Source organism: Ixodes scapularis, unplaced genomic scaffold, assembly GCF_016920785.2.
Source record: "Ixodes scapularis isolate PalLabHiFi unplaced genomic scaffold, ASM1692078v2 PGA_scaffold1__304_contigs__length_218370807, whole genome shotgun sequence".
In the NCBI taxonomy this organism is placed as follows: domain Eukaryota; kingdom Metazoa; phylum Arthropoda; class Arachnida; order Ixodida; family Ixodidae; genus Ixodes; species Ixodes scapularis.
The window spans coordinates 141,696,712-141,719,287 of record NW_024609846.1 but is presented as its reverse complement, the minus strand read 5'-3'; the positions used below and the strand labels follow the sequence as shown (position 1 = coordinate 141,719,287).

Below are 22,576 nucleotides of genomic sequence, written 5' to 3'. Positions count from 1 at the left end.
TCTTATTCCACACCTCTTTCATAAATCGTTCAAGGAAGGGTGAGTGTAGTATTTACATTTGTCGGTCTTTTTAGTTTTGTCAAAGATGGCATAACAACGGACATCGCTCGGCCAGCGCTCGGACAGACGTTTTGCCAATACTCGAACAGGACGGTTGTCTTTCCTTTCGGCACCGGGTAAACCAGACAGGGTTCACTCGGGAAGACGGCTTCTCCGGCTCGGCCATGGAATAGTCTTTCATAGTTTTAGCGCCCCGTAGGCGGAATAGTACAACTGTCCGGGCGAGACCTTTCATTGCCAAGATCCCGGGATGGGTATCGTGTAGCTCCTTCAGCAGGCACGCTCTCAGTTGCCGGGAGAATCACTTGATGACCCCAGTAGATCAGATCGTGGCACGCCGTGAGTTCATGCCTTCGGACAAAGTACGGCTGGAAAGTCTGCTGCTCCGTGCGCAAATGTGGTGGCCACCCGCCTTGAACCCACCTCTTTACTTGCGGGAGGATCTTGTCCTCGGTGGTCAGGGCCGCCAACTGCTGTGCAGACAGAGTTCGGTCATCTAAGTGCTGACTGTACAACACGTACTCCATAAGCTCGCATAGAGTGCTTCGCCTCTTGGAAGGCCCTCTCCTGGTCTCGTCCCCACCGCCATGATGCACTTTTTGCCAACAGCCGATATAGCGGAGCCAAGGTCGTTGCCAGGTTGGGTAAGAATGTGGCATAATACGTGACTAACCCCAGGAAGGATTTCAGCTGGCTTATTGATGTCGGTCTCGGCGCTGCTGTCACTGCCTCGAGGTTGTCTCGCTGAGGGTGCAGACCCATGGCGTCAAACCTGTGTTCCAAAAACGACACTTTCTTCTTTCAGAACTTGCATTTGTCTTGGTTCAACTTAAGGCCGCTGTCCCGTAGCCGCTGAAACACCTGTCGGAGTGTCGATGTATCGTTCTCTTTTTCTGCGACGATGATGCCATCCAGATATACTTTAACACGTGGAAGGTCGTGCAGAAGTGGCTCGATACGGCGTTGAAACAGGGCTGGGGCGGACGCGATGAGCCAAACGGTTGTAGCGGTACAAGCCTTGGTGCAGCTTGTATCCCATCTTCGTCGCCACTGAAGCAAAGCACAGGGATGGTGGAAACCCGAAGGTTTTATTCTGGGAGAGCGGCGCTTTTCGATCGCCGACGCCGGTCAGAATCTGGTCACGAGCCTCGGCGCAAGACATGCGCTTCTTGGCTCGTTAGTCTCACGCGCGGAGCGCGTGGCGGATGTCCGAGTACACAGCACTACCTGGACAGCTACCGCCATCTATGAGCGACGGCGGCAAGCACACAACCACTATGGTTTCCGCCGTCGCTCGTAGATGGCGGCAACATTTTCAGCTATGCTATGCTTTACGCCAAATTGGATTTGCTTTACGCCAAATTAGCAGTGCAAATTTTCTTCTAAATGTTTGTGTTGACCTAGGTTGGTTTACATCTTTATAAAACCATGGTTTGCATCCGACACGCTTTGGAAAACAACACACCCACCTTCGAACCAGACCCGTTTTTGTAAATGGGATACCGCCCAACCCAGACTTCGTACATATCTTTAAAATAATACGGCAAAAAGCATACATACTTACAAAAATATTTCATTTCTTGTAGCATGAGGACTTGCTTTCATAGCGTTCAACTCTCTTCCAAAGCCATAGGCAAGTTGCAATAAAGGTATTCCGGATCATGTGGTCCGCTCCACCCACGGCCCGGCTCATGAGGGAAGCTTGAATCCGAGCTTCTGGCCATGAGACGACTCCTCTGTTGTGCTTCACGGGTGGCTGAATATAAACTAAATATGATTTCTCAACAGAAAGACACTATATTACGCAAATTAATCAGATGTTATGTTACCGAACTGACATCCTCAAATGTCAAAGTACAGATGAAAGAAGTCTTTTTTTTTTTGTTGAAAACATACGTTTTATTCTTATGCCAGATGCGAGGCAGAAAGAAAAGACTAAACTATATAATAAATAATCTATTGTGGTCTGAACAACAAACTGGCACACAGATGGCTACCTCGAGCTTTTGTATTTAATAAATGCAGGCACATTATGGTTGTGGCGTCAAAGCCAATACTTAATTTTGCCCACTGAATCCTTGAGCAAAGGATACATGAGCTGGAAGAGCTATTGTCTGGCAAGTGCTTTGGAGAAATGAAGCAATGTAAAAGTTGCGATAAAATCTCGGATATTTCCTTGTGTTCGCGTTTTATAATATCTGCAATAAATATCCCCAGCCTAAAACAACATCAGATTAAAGAGGGCAACATGGTTAGAATGCTCGGAGGAATCACTTTGGAATTATTATGTAAGGCTACACGTACAAGTTTCTTGTTGCAAAGCTAAATATTACCACTAGGATTACGGGAGAACAAAGATAAGCACTACAACAAACTACTTCTACAGGCAACACTGACCGTACTGTAATCATAAAGCCAGTTGGTCATGCAACGAAGTAGTATGATTTTTTGTTTAGATTGACGCATCGACGAAGATGTTATTTCGAGAAAATACGTACGGCGTGGACTGTACTAAACACTTATCTCTGATTTTTTTCACGAGCCTTCTGTTTAAGACTAGCCAAACGAGTTTTCCGCCTCTGAACTAGCCAAAATGGTCAAATCAAAATGCTTCAGTGACAGCCCGAACCACGTGTTACTCTTTGCGCATACCTGCGCGTCTACTAGTGTGCTTCTGTCACAGGTTCTGGACACCTTGTTGAACAACGTCTCGCAATTCCTATGTGGCACAGTTTACCGTGAGAACTGGTAAGACATGTAAGGGCCATAAAGATTTATTTAAACGAGCACAGGAGTAGTGAACCACTGCCCGCTATCCGGCATGACCTTTACCATATTATATTTGCGTCTTTGCCGTAAAGCCACTTTCCAATCACTTCACATTTTTGTGTTCGAGATATATTAATCACCAGAAACATTCGTCAGCTAGTGTCCTGTAGTAATAAGGGTGATTTTTTTACGACTGTAATTTTCACGTGCCAGCGACAGGCACAGCAACGAAAAGTGTAAAGCATAACTTATTTCCTCAATGAGACATTAAAAAAAGCTGACTTATAAAAACTAGACATATTTTCGGGCTCGAACTCAACATATTTAAATTGGGTTGCACAACTACTGGACGAGACTGTTAATATTAGGCTCAACGATGCAATCTAAAGCAAGTTGAATAGCCAGCAACTACTATGTTTACCAATGCACAAACTCCAGTGTATCTGGAAAGAAACAAAAGGTTCTTTCTGCACAAATTGCAAATATATATAATATACCTTTGTAGAAAGTTGCAAAATGAAAGTGTAAGCAGCATATTCAGTCACGATAGGATGTCATAAAGCGAAGCCGGTACATCGAGACCAAAACTAAATGGCCAACTCGCAGAATTATTGCATGATCTCACCACCAAGGGACATATACGAATTTTAGAAACGATCTATTGTGACTTTTGTTTGCGAGATACGTGCCAAATCATTGGTAGTTTTCAACAGTATTTTTCAGCAACACAATATATCTGTTTATTCCTTAACCAAGGCATGAGGATATATCATAATATGAGTTACATATCCATCACATTTCGTGCCTTAGCTCCACCAAGATTATTGAATTCACAATAGGGTGCCGAGCCCAGAACAATATAACTTTAAAAAGTATTACCAAGCGTGGCCAGAAAAAAAAAACGTTTTTGTATTGCAAAAATGACCCAAGCATCGCCGAACACCAAAAGTGTTTCAGAGTGTTGCGCCAGCCGTCAGGACCAGATGCTGAAACTTCAGAGCCTACTGTTATCTAACTAAAAGTGACAAGCGATTTTAAAAATAAATATTTGAATGAGAAAATGAAAGGCGTTTTCTGTAGCACAAGCCATTCATCTTCACGTAAACGGGAGTCCCATCGGCCTCTATTTTTTTGTTGAAAAGGTAAAATATTCGCTTATATTTTTAGAATCATGTAACAATAGGCCCTGAATCTTTGGCATCTGGTCCCAACCGCTAGCGCTACATTCAGGCGCAGTCTTGGCTTTCAAAGAGTTTAATTTTAAGAAGCGAAAGGAATGGTTCTCTTTGCGAACCATTGCTTTCACAGCCAGTATTCTTCTACGAAAAAGTCAGTTTCGAGGAAGGTGACTTTAAAAATTTTGGCACCTATCCATGCACGTGACGCAACTAAAATCAGTTTAATTTCAGAAGATGGCACTTTCATGCGTTATAAGGGCCGTTAGCAGGCCCTTCAGCACGCGCCCTATAGCTTTGCCTGTTGCTCACTCAGCTAAGACCGTATGCGCTCAGAATGCATCTGAGCAAACTGTCAATGCTCACTCGCAATCTTAGTGTTACGCAAATCAAGCCCCATACACTCGTTGCAAGTAAAATAAACAATCAGCTTTTCCTCGGTGACGACATGTGACCAGAATAATTTAACGAGGTCGCTGGAAAAGAGGCTAGAGCTGGATGACAGTGCTTGTAAAAGGAGTATCATCCAGGGGATTATATCTGAGCAAATACCCAATTAAGTGTGGTGAACAGGGCAGGATCCCATGTTTTTGAATAAATTAAAAAATAAATCTCAATTGAAAATTTTCGTACAATCGGTTTTTTTTGGTAAATCTCAATTTTCGAGGTCACATCCTAGAAGACAACAAAACAAGGGTGTATATATTACGGAAGTCTAGTAGGAGCCTGGCCTCGGAGGTCCCGAGGAAAGTTGCTCAAACTTTCTTTCAAACTCCAGATGAATAACAAAAGTTGGATTTATTGCATTAATTTCCGTTCATAACAACACGTCGGATTGCCTCTGAGTCACGACAGAAGCTACGGAATTTTGAAAATTTTTTAATATGACAGAAAATAAAATTAGAATTTCAGAGACCTCGGACGTTTTCAGGAATACACACCGATAAATAGAAATTTTTTCGACAAAAGTAAACTCCAGAGAACACTCTCGAAATTTCACCAAAAACAAACTCAGGAAATACAGCACCGTATATTAGGCTATGGTCATAAAAAAGAGGGTTCCTATGAGGCAACAGTAAAGAAGCGAGTGCCTGAAGAAAATTAGCACTGAAACATGATGGCTCTTTGAGAAACTTGATACTTTCTCGCGCTTCACCAAATTGAAATTTTTATATGATAAGATTCATAATAAGTTGGGTTACAAACATAAAATAATGTTTATTTATGATGACCGTACTTGAAGTGGCGAATGCCTCCCATCAGCACCACTTTTAGAGAAGTATCAAGAGGAGGCCAAAGTGACACTCATGTTTCTTACACAGCATGCCCACAACCCTGCTCGGGTCAGGAATGGAGGTCTAAGATTGATATATATGCAGTGAAGTGTTCTAAATGTACAGACGAACAAATTGGTTACCAGAGACTTAAATAGTGTAAGTCTCTGTACAATTTTGCGGCTGCGCGACCATTATAGTCCATCCTTCTCTAAAATGACACTCATTATATCAACTATGGCTTTTAATGCGTAGCCTAGATAAGTATCTAATGCGGGATGTGATACTGCAAAAGGTAGTGTTAGATAGCAGCCGAAGTTCAAACCTCCGGTTTAGGCTACGCAGATTGAAATATTTATTTTATTTATTTGTTTCCTACAGCGCCCGGAACGGCATTACAGCAGGGGGAGTCACAATACAAAAAAAAAAGCTTTTTAACACACCATAGGTCATCAAGACATATAAGTACGCAAAGTAATATACAAAATCGCACACGCATATAAACATGCATAGAAAAGAAACAACCTTAGTCTGCATGGAAAGAAACACAAATGCGGTGATAATATATTTACACTCAAATATATTGTTAAAAGACAACGCTCGAGTTGCAAAAAAAAAAAAAAAAAAAAAAAAAAACGAATCTGGACTTTGCAAGGAAACAATCTCGCTTGGCAAGCTGTTCCATTCTTTTCGTGGGAAGAGTTACGAAACAAATCAGACTTTGACGTGTACTCTCGAACTTTTTGCTCATGATCTACTCTGCGCGATACATAAAATGGCTCAAATAGGTAATGTGATTTTTTAATTTTAGATGAACCATTGAAAATGCTGTGAAAACATTTTAGGCGCAAATACTTACGCCTAACAGCAAGCGATTTCCGTTGCACATCTTTTTTTTTATTGCGGAGACACTGCGACGAAAGTTGTAATTATTTGTCACAAATCTAGCGGCACGATTTTGAATTCTTTCAATTTTATCAATGAGATACTACTGAGATGGATCGCATACAACGCAAGCATACTCGAGAATAGGCTTCACAGAAAAAAAAAAGAGTCTGTTTGTGGGATGGCGGAGGGCGCGAGAAGTTTCTCCTTAGAAAACCCAGCGTTCTACTAGCTGGGTTTCCTACCTGTTACGTAGTTCACATGTGAAAGCCATCTCAAATCATTAGAAAAAAGTACCAGATATTTAGCTTCTTTTTTAACGAGTAAAGGTTCTCTGTGTAAAGTGTACGTTGATTGGAGAACGTTGCGTTTTCTTGTGAACCTTACATGACAACACTTTGGGATCCTCAAAGTCATTTTCCACCTTGAACACCACAAACAAATTCTGTCTAAATCGCTTCGAAGAGCTGATACATCAGAGTTTGAATTAATTTCACGGTACAAACAGCAGTCGTCAGCGTACAGTCTTATCAGCGAGGCAATCCCCTGGGTTATGTCATTTACAAAAATTAAAAAGAGGAGTGGCCCGAGCACGGAGCCCTGTGGTATTCCGAAAGTTACATCAGCTGGTGGAGATTTTACCCCCTTTACAACTACACATTGTTTACGATCGCTATTATTATTATGATTGGGGTTTAATGGCGCAAGAGCGACTATGGCCATATTGCGCCAAGAAATTTAATTTAAGGAGCCCAGCATTTACATCTAACCTTACTTATCTATATCAAGTGCAAAAAGCCAATTGCATGCAGGAAACAAAACGCGAGCAAATGGTATCAAAGGTCTATCACCAAGCAAAAAATAAGGATGAAATGGAAGGTGGTTTCTGAAGAGTTCTGGAAAATATATTCGACGTTGATGATCGAAAAATCTACAATTCCACAGGATGTGAAGGACAGTTAACATTTTCCCACACTTTTCACAGAGCTTTACATCTTCACCGCAGAGCAAGTACAGGTGAGTCAATCGAGAATGGCCAATTCTCAAGCGGCACAAAAGAACTTCCGAACGGCGGTCCTTATGGGAGGAACTCTCCCACACTTCTAAGTTGGGCTTAATAATGTGAAGTTTGTTATCTACCTGCGTGTCCCAATCCTGTTGCCATAACTTAATAATTGACTTGTTTAAGGCTGGCTTGAGGTCTTGGTGTGGCAGGCCAAAATACGTTTCCGTGTAATTTTTTGCAGAAAGTGCAAGATGGCCTGCATTCTCGTTACCGGGAATGCCCACATGACTGGGCACCCAACAGAAGTTTATAAAAGTTGTCCTAGATGGAAAGCTTTGTCTATCTGAAAACGAACCTGTTGCACAAGAGCGTTCTTGCTGTCTGCTAAAGATGAAATAGCTAAGAGAACACTTTGGGAATCAACAAACAAAACTGCTTTGTTAATGTTATTTTCTAGAATATATTCAATAGCCATCAGGATACCATACAGTTCAGCAGTAAAGATAGTTGCTAGAGGGTTGAGTTGCCTAGCTTCACTGAAAGTGAGAGAATAAACTGCACAGCCTACGCAATTCAATGTTTTCGAGCCATCAGTGTAAAAGTGGAAATAGGCACTATATTTCTGCTTTAGCTCTGCGAACTCCCGCAAGAGAACAAGAGGAGGAACAACCTTTTTGCTGTACTTCGAAAGTGACCAATCACAAGAGATTGGCACCAAATCCCAAGGAGCAAACTTATATGCCTGTCTCAACAAAGGAGGCTCATCAAAAGAAAGGTGCAGCGACCTTGCCATGCTCTCAGCCCGAAGAGTTTACGATCGCTCAAATAGTTAGAAATCCAATAGTACGCATTCCTATCAATATTTATACTCCTAAGTTTTCTAAAATAAAGCAGTGCGGAACCGTATCGAAGGCTTTTCGCTAGTCCTAAAAATGCAATCGACTTGCTTTCGACTATCCACCGATTGAGCTAAATCGTTGTTAAATTCAGTCAATCGGGTGTCGCAAGAGAACCCGGCTCGAAAACCGTGTTGCGAGGGAGTAAACAAATAATTAGTATTCAAGTACGAGATCAGATTACTATAAATAATGGGCTCCATTATCTTGCATGATTCACTCGTTAGCGATATTGCTCTGTAGTTCTCAACACTGCTCCTGGCTCCAGATTTACGTACTGGCACAACATTTGCATGTTTCCAGTCGTGAGGCAATGAACCACACTGCAATGACCGGGTAAAAATAATAAAAAGATAGCAACTAATTATGTCAGCGCATGATTTGAGAAAATGGTTTGGGATACCGTCGGGTCCGATCGCCTTTTCAAGTTCCATGTTATTTATTAAATTAAGAATTCCATTGTGACCAATCACAATCTCTGACATTTGTTAAAAACTACCATCATTTGAAAGTAAAGGATTTGCATTTAAATCCAGGGAAAAAATAGATTGGAAGTAACGATTAAAGCAGGAAGCTTTAGCGCGTTCGTCAGTAGTTAACGAACTGTCTACCATAAGGGGCGGAATTCCCAACGACTCTTTACGACTAGATTTAACAAACTTCCACATTTGCTTTGGATTTGTTTTGACCTCGCCTTCGAGAGAGTTAAGATAGCCGCTCTTCGCTATCACTGCCTTTCTCTTGAATTCAGCTTGAATATCTTTCAGTTTTGCATACGTATTCTTATTTCTACTGGCTTTGTATTTGCTATATTCTCGTTTTTGTTTTTCAATCAGACTGCGAAGTACTTTTGACATTTGTGGCTTATCTTTTCTACGCCTAGAACTGATAGTGCGGGAAGGAATGTGTGTATCAACCAGATCATAAATCTTGCTTTTGAAGACATTCCACAGAAAATCAACGTCGTCATTGTTACTTCAAGCTTCGAAATCAGGAAGAAAATCAAAAAGAACATTTGCGATGTTAGTGTAATGTACACTTTTTTGCTAAAGGGTGTCACATTTTCTTCAAAGAAAAACGATGCGCTATTTAGCACTGCGTCATGATCGCTTATTTCAGGTACAACTGATGTAGACTTAACGGCGTCCATTTTATTACAGAACGTTAAATCTAACACTTTGGAGCAGTTATCCGCGCGTCTTGTTGGGTCATCAACAAACTGGTACAGCTCAAAATCGTTAATGATGTCAATAAATGCGGTATAAACATTGGAAGGGTTACTGGTTACCGACCGTTGCACCATTGAATGTCCGGAGAATTAGTCCCCCCCCCCCCCCCCCCAAAGTATATTATCTGAACTCAGTGCGCTCATATATTTATACAGTTATAATATATGATCAACGGAGCTATTTGGGGGTCGATAGAAAGAACCGACGAATAAAAAACGGCCATTATATAAAGAAATTCTACACAACACTGCCTCACACGAAATCCCCTCAATAGCAATTGGATAGCTGATGAGACGGTTATGTACAAGCAGAAATACCCCTCGCCCACGAGAATTTCGGTCATTCCGGTATACAGTGAAATTTTCAGGGAACACCTCGGTATCAGAGACGGACTGATCGAGCCACGATTCGATACCCATTACTATGGATGGATTTGTTACAGAAACAAGCGCGACAAGATTATCTGCTTTATTTTTGATACTCCAACAGTTCACAGCAAGTGTTATAAGTTCTCGTCCGCCTTTGAAAAGACAGGGTTTCGGTAATTGCTAGATGCCGTACTCTTTGATACATTGGTCCGCATGGTCGTACACGGAGGTTTTATTACCGATAATCAGTTTATTGTATTTTAGTTTAAATTTGGCGTTTTCATTTTTGGCATACTTCAACAACTGCCTCCGTTCAGTACACTACCAGAAAAATCCTCGCCAATAGAAAACCCGCTGCATTTTAGCTTGTACGCAGTCATCCAAACGCTTTGCTTGATTTTAAAAGCACTAAACTTTACGATAATCGGTCGTTTTGCGCTCAGTTTGAACCGGCCAAGGCGATGTGCGCGTTCTATGTCAGCTGATTCTAGAGAGAAACCAAGTTTTTCTTGGCATACACTCTCAAGAAAAAAAGGTATAAAAGGGTGTATCGTTACAACATTTGTCCCATATAATACACCCCAAAACTTCATTTCGACCTATAGTCGAACAGACGGCCCCAAATATTACGAGGGGCCCCAGATATTACGGACGGTGAGATATAACACATTAAACAGCTAAAGTACGTAGCAAAGACCGCATAAAGAAAACACCGAGTTTTTACAGTAGGGCCAAGAAAACCCCGATTATTTTTTTTGGTTGTTGTCAGTAAAACGTACAGTAGCTATTTTAATAAGTTGTACCACACGGCTATCAAGCCCCTCGTAAAATTTCGGGCCGTCTGTTCGACTGTAGGGCGCTGTGCGTCGAATTGAAGTTTTGGGGTGTATTACATGGGACAAAGGGTGTAAGAATACACCCTTTTACACCCTTTTTTCTTGAGAGTGTAGCGTTATCACGCGCTTCTCCGATTCTGCCCATGTTTCACTTTGGCCGTCCTCAAAACCGTAAAAGATGAGGTTATTCCGTCGTGAGTGATTTTCCAGGTTATCCCGCTGTATCGCTGGCTGTTTGATTGATTGATTATTAAGTGTTTAATGGCACAAAAAGAAACATAGGCCATGCTGCGCCAAAGAAACAGTTAAAAGAGCCTATAGTAAAAGAAAAGAATTACTATGCATATTTATAGCTGGTTCAGGTAGCCCGTTTTTTTAAGAAAATCTAAAATGTGATAAAAGGGGACTAAAAGTTCATCTTCCAGCAAGAAGGCTGGATGAAATGGAAGAAATTCGGAAAGTGAAGGGAAACTTGTTTGACGTTCTTGATCATAGAATTTGCAGTGCCTAAAAATGTACAATACAGTTAGCAATTCACCACAATGCTCGCAGAATGGCGTGTCCTCCCCACAGAGAAGATGTCGATGGGTCACACGTGAATGCCCAATTCTCAAACGACACATTAAAACTTCATGGCGGCGGTTTCTATGGTGCGAGCTCTCCCATACCCCCAAACGTGGTTTGACAACATGCAGCTTATTATCTATTTCTTTGTCCCAATCTAGCTGCCAGGCGTTATAAATTGTTTTTTTTAGAACTGGTATAAAACCTTGTTGAGGTAGCCCAACGGGTGTTTCCAGAGCATCCTTGACGGAGGCTGCTAGCCTATCTGCCTTTTCATTACCTGAAATACCCACATGGCTTGATACCCAGCACAGCTTGATAATGTATCCCATTTGGGAAACCAGGTTTAACTCTACACGTACTTGTTGCACAAGCCGATTCTTAGAATCACTGAGGGAACAGAGAGAGAGGAGAGCACTCTGGGAGTCCAAAACAAAATAGCTTTCCTGATATTGTTGCCTAATATATATTCAATAACCATGAGCACACCATAAAGCTCTGCTGTAAAAATGCTGGCAACAGAGTCAAGCCGTCGAGCTTTCACAGAGTGTTCTGAATATACAGCCGAACCGACAAAGTGTGCAGTTTTCGCACAATCAGTGAAGAATTGTGCATAGTCCTTATACTTAGCTTGCAAGGTCATAAACTCTTGCCGGAGAACTAGTGGCGCAGCAGATCGTTTATTGTATTTCGCCAGCGACCAGTCACAGGTATAGTGCACCGCCTTCCAAGGAGCAATGCTTCGAACTCTCGTCATCAAGCTGCGCTCAGGAAGTTCAAGCTGCAGGGATGCAAACATACTTTGAATGCGGAGGCTTAAAGGCCGTACTATACTTGGCTTGTTCTCAAGAAGACGTTAAAAAGGAGATACCTGCAAACAGCGGAAGAATGGGTGTTCGGGATCAGATTTGACTTTATAACTATAGCATAGGGTGAGGTACTGTCTTCGCATTTCTAGTGGCATTTGGTACGTCTCTGCATACAAACTCTGGACAGGCGACGTTCGAAAGGCCCCCGTAGCAAGTCTAAGTCTAAGGTGATGCACAGGATCTAGCAATTTTAAAGATGACGGTCGTGCCGAGCCATATACAACCGCACCATTGTCGAGACAGGAACGAACCAGCGAGTTGTAGAGTCGCAGGAGGCACCTCCTATCAGAACCCCAGGACACGTGTGCAAGTACCTTGAGAACATTAGCAGATTTAAGACACTTTCGCTTCAGTTCCTTTAGATGGGTCTAAAAATTGAGCTTCTTAACAAAAATAACACCCAAGAACTTGTGTTCATGCCTAACGACTACACTCTCAGAAAAAAAGGTGTATTATTACACCCCTTGTCCCATATAATACACCCCAAAACTTCAATTCGACGTACAGCGCCCTATAATCGAACAGGCGGCCCCAAAGTTTACGAGGGGCTTGATAGCCGTGTTGTACAACTTATTAAGATAGCTGATGTACGTATTATTGACTACAAAAAAGATTATCGGAGTTTTCTTGGCAGTACTGCAAAAGCTCCGTGTTTTCTTTCTTTGGTCTTTGATACGTACTTTAGCAATTTAATAAGTTATATCGCACCGTTATCAAGCCCCTGGTAAAATTTGGGGCCGTTTATTCGACTATAGGGCGCTGTACGTTGAAATGAAGTTTTGGGGTGTATTATATGGGACAAAAGGGTGTATGGTGATACCCTTTTTTTTTAGAGTGTATGTCAGTGTTATTCATCTGCAAGCTGGGACCTAGCGACAACCCCCGACGTAATGAAAAAGGCACGCACACCGTTTTTTCTGGTGCAAACCGGAACCCATTTTCATCGGCCCACTTACTCATCTTATTTATTGCTATCTGCCATTGGCGCTCACAAATTGACAAGTTGCATGAGGAGAAAGCGATCTGGACATCGTGTACGTACAATGAATAAAAAACTGATGGTGGTATAACTGTAGCGAGGCTGTTGATCTTAATTGCGAACAAAGTAACACTCAAGACACCGCCTTGTGGGACGCCGTTTTCCTGTGTAAAAACATCTGAAAGCGTGGATCCCAAGCGAACTTAAAAAAAAAACGGCCTGTCAAGAAGTCCCTTATGCAACGCAGCTTGCAACCACGAACACCGCACCTATACAGGTACTGAAGTATTCCGTACCGCCATGACGTATTGTAAGCTTTCTGTAAATAAAAAAAGACAGGAAGGCAATGCTGCCGGTTCACAAAAGCCTCACGCACGAAAGTCTTCAACCGGACAAGGTGATCCAAAGTTGAGCGACCTCTTCTAAAACCACACTGGTTTTTATCGAAAATTTTTCTTTTGTTCTAGAATGAATACTAGCCTTCTGTTTATAAGTCTTTCAGAGGTTTTTCCTAGGCAACTAGTCATTGCTATAGGCCTATAACTTGCTGGTAGGGAAGGGTCTTTGCCAGGCTTCAAGATGGGAATGATGTGTGCTCGCTTCCAGGAATGTGGAAAACAAGAAGCTTCCCATAAATAATTAAAGAAAAACAACAAATGCATCAAGGATTCAGCCGACAAGTGCCTCAGCAGTTCATAATGGCTCATATCTGGAACAGGTGTTGACTGCTTCCTTACTGCAATTGCCATTTCAAGCTCACACATTGTGAACGGCCGGTTGTAACCAGTATCACTTCCAGAGAAACCAATAGGCTGTCTTTCTGCCAAGGACTTGAACTTTTTAAATCTAGTAGTGTAATTTGAAGAACTGGAGAGCTCTTGAAAATAATCAGCAAGAATGTCAACCTGATTTTTTAGTGATGGGGACGATGAAGGATGAAGGGGGATGCTGAAGGAGTGGTAAGTACCTCAAATTTTCCTAACACGATCCCATACCCCTTTTGCAGGGACAAAGCTGTTTAGGGAGGACACATATTTCACCCACGAGGTCCTCTTGGCTTGTTTTCGTGTCCAACGAGGTTTTGCTTTATAGTTTGAATTTGATCTTGTTCTGAACAGTCGGGTACCGCCGAAACCTTCCCCAAGCCTTATTCTGAGCTTTCATGGTGGTCGTACAGTCCTTGTTCCACCAAGGCTTGCATTTCTTGAGAATATTTCCAGAAGTTCGGGGAACTGACAGAGAAGCAGCATTTATTATTTTTTCAGTAAGGTAAAGAGTCGCTTTCTCAGGAGACATAGCTAAAAAGACAGTGGTATTGACCACTGCCTCCAGAGAAAATGAAGCCCAGTCGGCTTTATCTAACTTCCACCTAGGAACACAAGCTCGAAGAGAAGGAAGTGATACTGAACTTTCTAAAACGACAGGGAAATGGTCACTACCAAAAGGATTTTCTAAAACCTCACACACACAACAAGGAAGGAACAAGGAAGTAAAGTAGGTGATGATATGGAAAGATCAATGGAAGTAAAAGTATGAAGTGCACTAAAAAAGTCGGTTGTTTTTTGTTTAAGGGAACACACCCCCTATAGGGGGTCAACTTTTGAACTCTTGTGTTAAAAGTAATGAAATTTACAGGGTAGGCTGGAGGTCATGCTAGAGGGTGTATAACAAAATTTGAGGTCTGTCGGTTAAATGGGAAGGAAATTAGAGTAGCTTCAATCAGCAACACGCCTACATTGTTTAGTTAATCTATCGTCAGAAAACTATCATGATATTCAAGATTTTTATTTGCTAGATATGTAGCAGAATGCCTAGAGGGTTCGGCTATGGAACGTATTTTTAAAGTAATTAATTTCTATAAGTTTTCTCTTCTGCGAAATTGGTCAACTTTTTGGTCGTCTGTGTCTTCGACAAAATGTCAACATTTTTTATAAAAGACATCCGTAAAGTGACAAAAAAGTTCCATAGCCGCATTCTTTATTAAATTTCAGTCAGAAAAAGGGAAGAATGAGCCTTCCCTGCTTTGCCATTATCAAACGATAGATTGACTAAACTGAAATTTATACCAAACAGTGGAACGGAGAAAAATGCGTTCAAAGTGCTCCAAACCCTACCTTTTCTTTAGCTTTGGTGGACAGAAAATAATTTATAAAAAATTAACCATGCAGTGAAAACTAAATAAACTTTTTGGGAATACTCTCTAGATGTTGGTGGATGTAAATATGTTATTTTTCAAAATCAACTTTTTTTGCAGAAATTTCTTTTTCTGGGCAGTGTCTCCCCTTAAAAGGAAAAGGCCAGATGACAGTAAAAAACGTTCTATGACACCTCCAGGGAAGTCTTGACGAGCACGGCCCCACTTGGGGTGGTGTGCATTAAAATCTCCTAAGATTAAAAAAGGCTGTGGAAGTTGGCCCACGAGTCCTTGCAGGTCATGTAAATGCACTGGAAGGTTTGGTGGAAGGTAAAGCGAAACAATTTTAATGAGGCGGTCAAGGAGAACACGAACTACTACTGCCTCTAAGGGGGTTGCGAGAGGGACAGGAGCACAGGCATTACCACTCTGCACAACCACAGCTACTCCACCAGAATTGGTGTTGCAAGAAACACGGTCTTTTCTAAAAACCTGATGTCGCCGTAGTACCTGTGTATGAGTTTCATTAAGATGAGTCTCCTGTAAACAGATAGCAACAGGCTGGAGCTCATCGAAAAAAAAGTTAACATCATCAATATTACGAAAGAGACCGCGGCAGTTCCGCTGCATGATACCTATATTTTTAGCCATTTAAAACACAATAAGTATACCATAAAAATTATATTAAAAAGCTATGTTCCTTAGGGTTTAAAATATATTTTCACACGCGGCGCACTTTGTTTTTTTAAGGGGGTATTTCTGCTTCCGATTAGAGTCACCGGAGGCAAAAGGGGTGGACTCTGATCTTCAGAGGAGAGCCTCCTCATCAGATCTCGACCCACCCTCGTCCATGGGCTCGTCTGCAGCTGCCGGCAGCTGGCCCTTAGAGGTCGACTGCCATGGCACTTCTCCAGGCTTCCTCTGGGGAGCAGACGTGTGGGGAGGTAGGCCCCGGCCCCGAGAGGTCGAAGCAGCTGGTTGAGCAGGAGACGTCATCTCCTGTTCTGGGCTGGATGCTGGCAAAGCAGCATTCACCTTGCGGTTCGGAGGCGGTGCCACTGGCGCCGCTTCCGGGGGTTTAGAGGGGGACCGTGACGGGAAATGCAGGTCGTCCGGAGACGTCTGCGTTCCCATCGAAACCACTGGCCGTGCTGGTCCCCTGTGCACGGCCTCGGCATAAGAGCCTTTCGATACAAAGGCAAAACGCTTCTTAGCCTCAGTGTAGGTGATGTTTTCAGTAACTTTTAATGTACTTCTTTCTCGTCTTTCCACACAGGGCAAGATCGCGGGTATGCCGGGTGGCTGCCACTACAGTTCGCACAATGAGGCTTATTATCGCACGCATCTGCGACGTGCTCCTTGCTGGAGCACTTTGCACGGGTGTCCGTTCCCCGACAATTCCGTGACCAATGGCCGAACCTCTGGCACTTAAAGGGCAACTCCACTCAAAAAGTCGACCCTATCGAAATGACTGATATCGCTTTAGGAGGTCAAAATACGGTCATACCCAAAATATCACGTCAAACCGACGCCGCGTTACCGATTAAAACCAATATTAAAAAGGTTCTCCCGGCTCGGCTAGCGGCCCGAAAGCGGGTGAGCAACGCTGGCACCGGGTGAGCTAGTGAAGCAACACTGGGCAATGACGTAGGTCTAGTCCTACGCTCTCGTACGGACGCCGCGAACGCTTCGTTTCCCGTGGCATTCTGCGATTCTGCTGACGGCACGAGGTGTTTACCACATTATCCTGTGTTCTCCTATTTTTATTAGCGTCCAGGCAGTTCCTTTAATTCCAGCATTGCTTCCGCGACAGCGCAGAAGAGAGCGAAGCGGTGCTGCTCGCTCACGCGCGCGTCGTGGAGCCGGAGAGACTCGCCGGACTCGCGATGGGGAATGTCGAGCAGGATTTGTAGTGCTGTGGGTTGCCCCAAAAACCCGGTGCGCAACCCGGAGCTGCGGTTCCACCAGTTCCCAAGAGACCGGAAGAGGCACAAGGTGTGAGTCGGTGCCGTTCGCCCGGTAGACTTCGGAAGACCGTAGACTTCGAGCTCCAACGCGAAGCTCTGCTCCCATCTTTACGTCAGACACCTACACACGGGATCTGCGGCTGCTGACTGTTGCGGGGTTCTCCATGAAACATGCGCCTTTGAAGAACGATGCGGTGCCGTCGCTGTTCGCGTACCGTCCGCCGGCTGCTCCAGCACGATAGGCCGGACGCTGCAGGTCGCGGCTGATCTAACTAGCGTGCACATAAACGCACCTTGGCTTTAACAACTTTGACCACTTGTGGATAGATCTGTCCATCTATCTCCCACTATTTCGTTTTCTCTTGGTCCGCGAGCAAGAAACAAATACAGTCACGCTGCGCCGGCACCGACCGCGTCATATTTATGGCAGTCGGATTCGCTTTTCGGCCGGCAAATTTATAAATACACACTAAAACTTACTACATTTGGTGCATATTAACAAAGTGAAGCGGTAAAAAAAGAAAATGTGCATCTAACCTTCTGTTTTGAAACTCCACGTGCGACTGAGCCGACCTTGTCGGTGCGTCGGCGCTTCGGCTCAGAAGCGCGGGACGAGAACTAGGTCATACCGACGACGCGTAACTAGTATCAGTGTTGCAAAGCTGCTTCAACCGGTAGTTTCGGTTTCGCCGTGCCGCCGGAACGATACTTGCATTCGCGATATCTACAAAACTATACACACTACCGAAAAACAAATAATATCTTGTGATTCAGGGTCGCCAGCTTCGACTAAACAGATCATAAACCAAAAACTGTAAAAATGGAGTGGAGTTGCCCTTTAAAGCACCGTTGAGGGTTCGGCACACAAGGTCGGACCCGGCACTGAAGGAAACCTGTTTTTACGGTCTGTGGCAGAGTGGTTGAATTGAAAGTCAAAATGACGTGTTTTGTGTGACGTTCCACACCATCACGGCGGAAAGTGATTCGTCGTGCATTTATAACTCTTTGACTAGAGAGGCCCTCAATTATCTCTGGCTCAGGTGAGTCAAGCAAGCCATCCTCAGAAACAATCCCTTGAACACTGTTCAGTTTGCGGTGAGGACTGACGCTTACTTTGTAGTCGGAGACAAGTTTGAATTTAAGAAGGGCATCACATTGCTGCTTTGTGTTGACCTTGACAAGGAGATCATCAGATCTCATCTTCTTTGCACTGTAATTGGCGCCAATAACACCCTCAAGAACTTTGGAGACCAGAAAGAGAGAAAGTTTGCCATTCTGATGTTAGCCTGAGACTGAGGCAGGAAAAGAGGAAGTTTCAAAGTAGAAGAAAAAGGAGCAGTCGAGGATACGTCTCTAACACAGCTCTAACACAGTTCTAACACAGTCTCTAACACAGCTGTGTTAGAGACGTATCCTCGACTGCTCCTTTTTCTTCTACTTTGAAACTTCCTCTTTTCCTGCCTCAGTCTCAGGCTAACATCAGAATGGTTAATTTCCACCAGCTCGCCTGCGCACTCACTATAATATCAAAGTTTGCCAAGTGGCTTGTCACCTTCTGAGTGCATTACTGGAAACTTCGGGAATTTCTGTAGTACAAAAGATTGTTTCATTGTGATCAGTGCTTCGGTGAAGACCCTTTTGGGGGGCCGATCAAAAGGTTTAAGCTTGGAACCCATATGAATGGGGAGGGTTTTTGGAAACTGTGGTGCAGCGCCCACCACCGAGCCCGACAAGGGAATAGGTGATGCTCCATAGCAAGAAAGGCTTGGCTGAAGACGTTACTCTATTAGTGCTGCCCAGTCTCTATAACCAAGAGTGGTTCTCGACAAGGTGTCTGTCGCCACCCAAGGTTAGCCCTTGCCACCAAAGGAGTCGCAAAGGAAAGAAGAGAAATGAGAAGAGTGAAAAGAAGGAGAAGACAAGGGTGAAAGAAGGGAGGGGATAGAAGAACTGGTGACAAGACTGAATCGTCCTGGCCGGGCCTTACCAGGACTCCCGTCTAGGAGAAGTGGGGTCCGAAGTGGTGTATTGCCTCAACCGGGGGGCCCCGAAGGGTCTAAACCTACCCCGGGCTCGGCTCAACCACCAGGATGCCCTTTTCCCCAGACACGGGAAGGCCACGCACAGCCAGACGTGGGCGGGCAAGCCCGCATGGCTCGGGGTCCGTGGTGACGCCACTCACCAAACACCTGCTTTCACAGGTGCCCCCTGTGGGGTGCTGTATCGCTATCTGTTCTAGATGAGTTGTTAAGTTCGTTGCGACAGCATTTGTATTCTCAACATCACACTGCAATTGATTCAGCAGAGCAGAATCGCTTTCCAGCTTGCTAATTCGAGACGATAAGGCGTCTAGTTTATTTTCCAACGATGCCTGTATACTTTTTAAAGAGCGGCTTGACCCTGTACGAGTTTTGGGAAATACATCAGGGCTTCAACAATTTGGAGTTCCTGTTCAACAGTAAACGGGCCCGGGTTCAGCTCGACATCCCCGGACGTCAGTAGGTGCCCCCTAATTACAGCTTGGACGACCTTACTAATTACATTTCTACAAATACACAGGGCATGAAGAAAATATTTCAAAGGTGTGGGGTATAGCACCGACATCAAAAACGGGTCAGAACTGCGACACGTGACATTGTGTTGCAGAGAACTAACCCGAAGCAAGAAGACACATGAGCGTAAAACGCTCCATGTCGGCGCCGAACCCCGGAGAGCTGCCGCGATGCCATCCCCTTTTGTAGTCGTGTTGATCATGTGATGCTTGCGGTTGTTGCCAGTCGATGTTCACGGAAAAGTCCAGAAACGATGTCGGAATTTCCGCTGTCGGCATGTCGCTTAACGGGCAGAAGCACGAGCTGTCTTCTCTGGTGTGGATTGCAGCGTCCACTTGACCTGAGGTTGCTTCCGTGTTGCGTGCCACGGTCAGCACCTGAAGCAAAAAGACACATGAGCGTAAACGCTCCATGTCGGCGCCGAACCCCGGAGAGCTGTCCCTTTTGTAGTCGTATTGATCATGTGATGCTTGCGGTTGTTGCCAGTCGATGTTCACGGAAAAGTCCAGAAGCGGTGTCGAAATTTCCGCTGTCGGCATGTCGCTTAACGGGCAGAAGCCCGAGCTGTCTTCCGTGGTGTGGATTACAGCCTCCGCTTGACCTGAGGTTGCGTCCGTGTTGCGTGCCAAGGTCAACACCTGAAGCAAGAAGACACATGGACGTAAACACTCCATGTCGTCGCCGAAAGTTTTAGCAAAAGTGTCGGTGAATAGTAGGAACTCGGTTGCCACATCCTAACATGAGTATTTTGTTGTTCTTTCTTCTTTCTAAAGGAGTCATGTGCACAAGCCGAAGCTGAGATAGCCCGAGTATATGTGGGCATGCATTGTTCCCAAAAGCTATCAAACTGGAATGACTCATTACGTGCGAAGAAACTGACTCTACAGGCGGCCACAATTTAGATACATCTCCAACCTTTCTAGGTCCAGTCTGAAGTGCCTTAATATTTTGTAACCTCTCTGAGGCTCTAATTTACAATGTCCGGCACTTTCGAACAATGCATGAATTTGAATTCGCAAACTTTACCACTTTCAAAAACAGCCTATATGTTAAAATTTTCGAGATACAAAAGTTCCAAGATTACTGAATGTTTGAGTTCAACGGTTTCAAATTCTTTCTCGCTTCAGGTTCAAAAACATTTGAAGACATCAATATCTTTTTTTTTTTTTTTCGTGTAGAAGTTTACGAAGGGGAGGTCTTGGAACCTGAGGGGTCCCATAGTTTCAGTTGAATGAACAACTCCTAGGACGCCCCTTTATTCGCACACGACACAATTTTTGTTCATTTTTGAATTTTACACATGAGTCCTGTTTAGCTGGATTGTAGTGCATAATGTAGCATCCCCTAGTTGAAAACTAAATTAAGGCGAAAATGGCACGGACAACGCTGCCATAAGTTACCTGGGCCGGTGGACATTTTGGCCGCTTAGTTCGTCTCTCAAGGCTTCGAATAGGTTGTTGCAGTTGCAGAAGCAGCAACGTGATTTAAACTGGTAAAGTGGGCTTCGGTTGTTGCGTGTTTAGAAGGTTTTGATTCAGCTTTAAATCCTGCAAAGCAGTTCGATGATCGTCGAGCTCCTGAACTTTGCAAATTCAGAAGTTTGAAAATTATCATATCACTGTACAGTAGCGCCACTAACCTAGAGGGCGCCACGTATTTGTTAAATGGGTTATAAATAGGGTGTATACTTTCCGGTGTTTATTTGTGACGAAAATCGGCGGATGTCTATCCGTGTTTATTGATTTCTATAATACCGGTGCTTTTCGGTGAATTCTCTCGTGCAGACTCTAAAGACGGAGATTATCGGGGGGAAAATATCGGATGCAAACTACCGCTGTGGACGAAAATCAATTAAAATTTTATTTACATTTTTTACACAATGCACCAATAATGCAGCCTTGAAACCTATGCATGCATAGGTTACTAGGCTCGTGTCTGTCACTCCTTCCTGTTGACGACGCGCAATTTCGAGAATGCCTTCTCAACATTTGCGCTGGACACGGGAAGTCCCAAAACGTCCAACGTGACTTGGGACAATACTGGTCAACTGTGACTGGCGTTTCGGGACACTGATGGGGATATCCAAGGTCGGTGGCTTAGGAGGACCGCTGACCTTGGACATCAGTGGAACAAAGCAACTGTTCTCCAAGAGTCCAAGACCACGTAGGTCACAAAAGAAAGACAAAGTGCTTGATTCTGGTTAAGATAGTGTGTTTGACGGAAGTTTCCGTAGGACGTTTTCAGTGAAAGAAAAAAACAACATTGCTGGGAAAAAAATATTTAAAAACATGTTTTCTTTTGCTTGCAACGATTTTTATTTCCATCACCGGCGGATGTTTATTGGTGTTTTTCGTTTGCTTTAACCGAACTTGCTCGAAAATATAGCAAAAACCGGTGTTTTTCGGTTTTAACCGATATTGTATTTTCGACAGCGGCGGATGTTTATCGGTGTTTTTCGGTTAAAACCGGAAAGTACATAGCCTAGTTATAAATAAAGCCGCCGGGAACGAGCTGCTTCTACCTCGTCACCGGCTCTCGGACCCTGCGTGTCGTGTTCCACTACATGGTGTCAGAAGTGGGAGGCTTGTACGGCGCCACTGGAGGCTTGTACGGCACCAGATGCTTCCGGTTCCGCTGCAGAAGTCCTCGGGGAGCTTCACGGTGAATATACGATCAGGCTACAACCTGACGCGGTTCCGTTCTCGTTGGCGGTCTCAAGGAGAATTCCGATTCCGCTGCGAGACACCGTCAAAGCAGAACTAGACAAAATGAAGAAGGACGGGGTCATCCGGCGGGTCCTCAACCCAACGCCGTGGTGCGCTGGCCTTGTTGTGGTCCCGAAGTCGTCGAAGGGCTACCGGCTATGTGTGGACCTTACCAAGCTAAACAAAGTGGTCTTCCGGGAGCGCCACATTCTCCCTACGGTTGACCAAGTCTTGGGCCTTCTCGGCGACGCAAAGATCTTCTCGAAGCTTGATGCTACGTCGAGCTTTCATCAAGTCAAGCTGACAGA

At 44.0% G+C, this 22,576-nt stretch overlaps 1 pseudogene; it reads right to left on the bottom strand.

Moving 5' to 3' along the window:
• Nucleotides 1–9,842: 9,842 nt before the first annotated feature.
• Nucleotides 9,843–19,976, bottom strand: LOC115324804 (annotated as a pseudogene).
• Between the last annotated feature and the right edge of the window lie 2,600 nt (nt 19,977–22,576).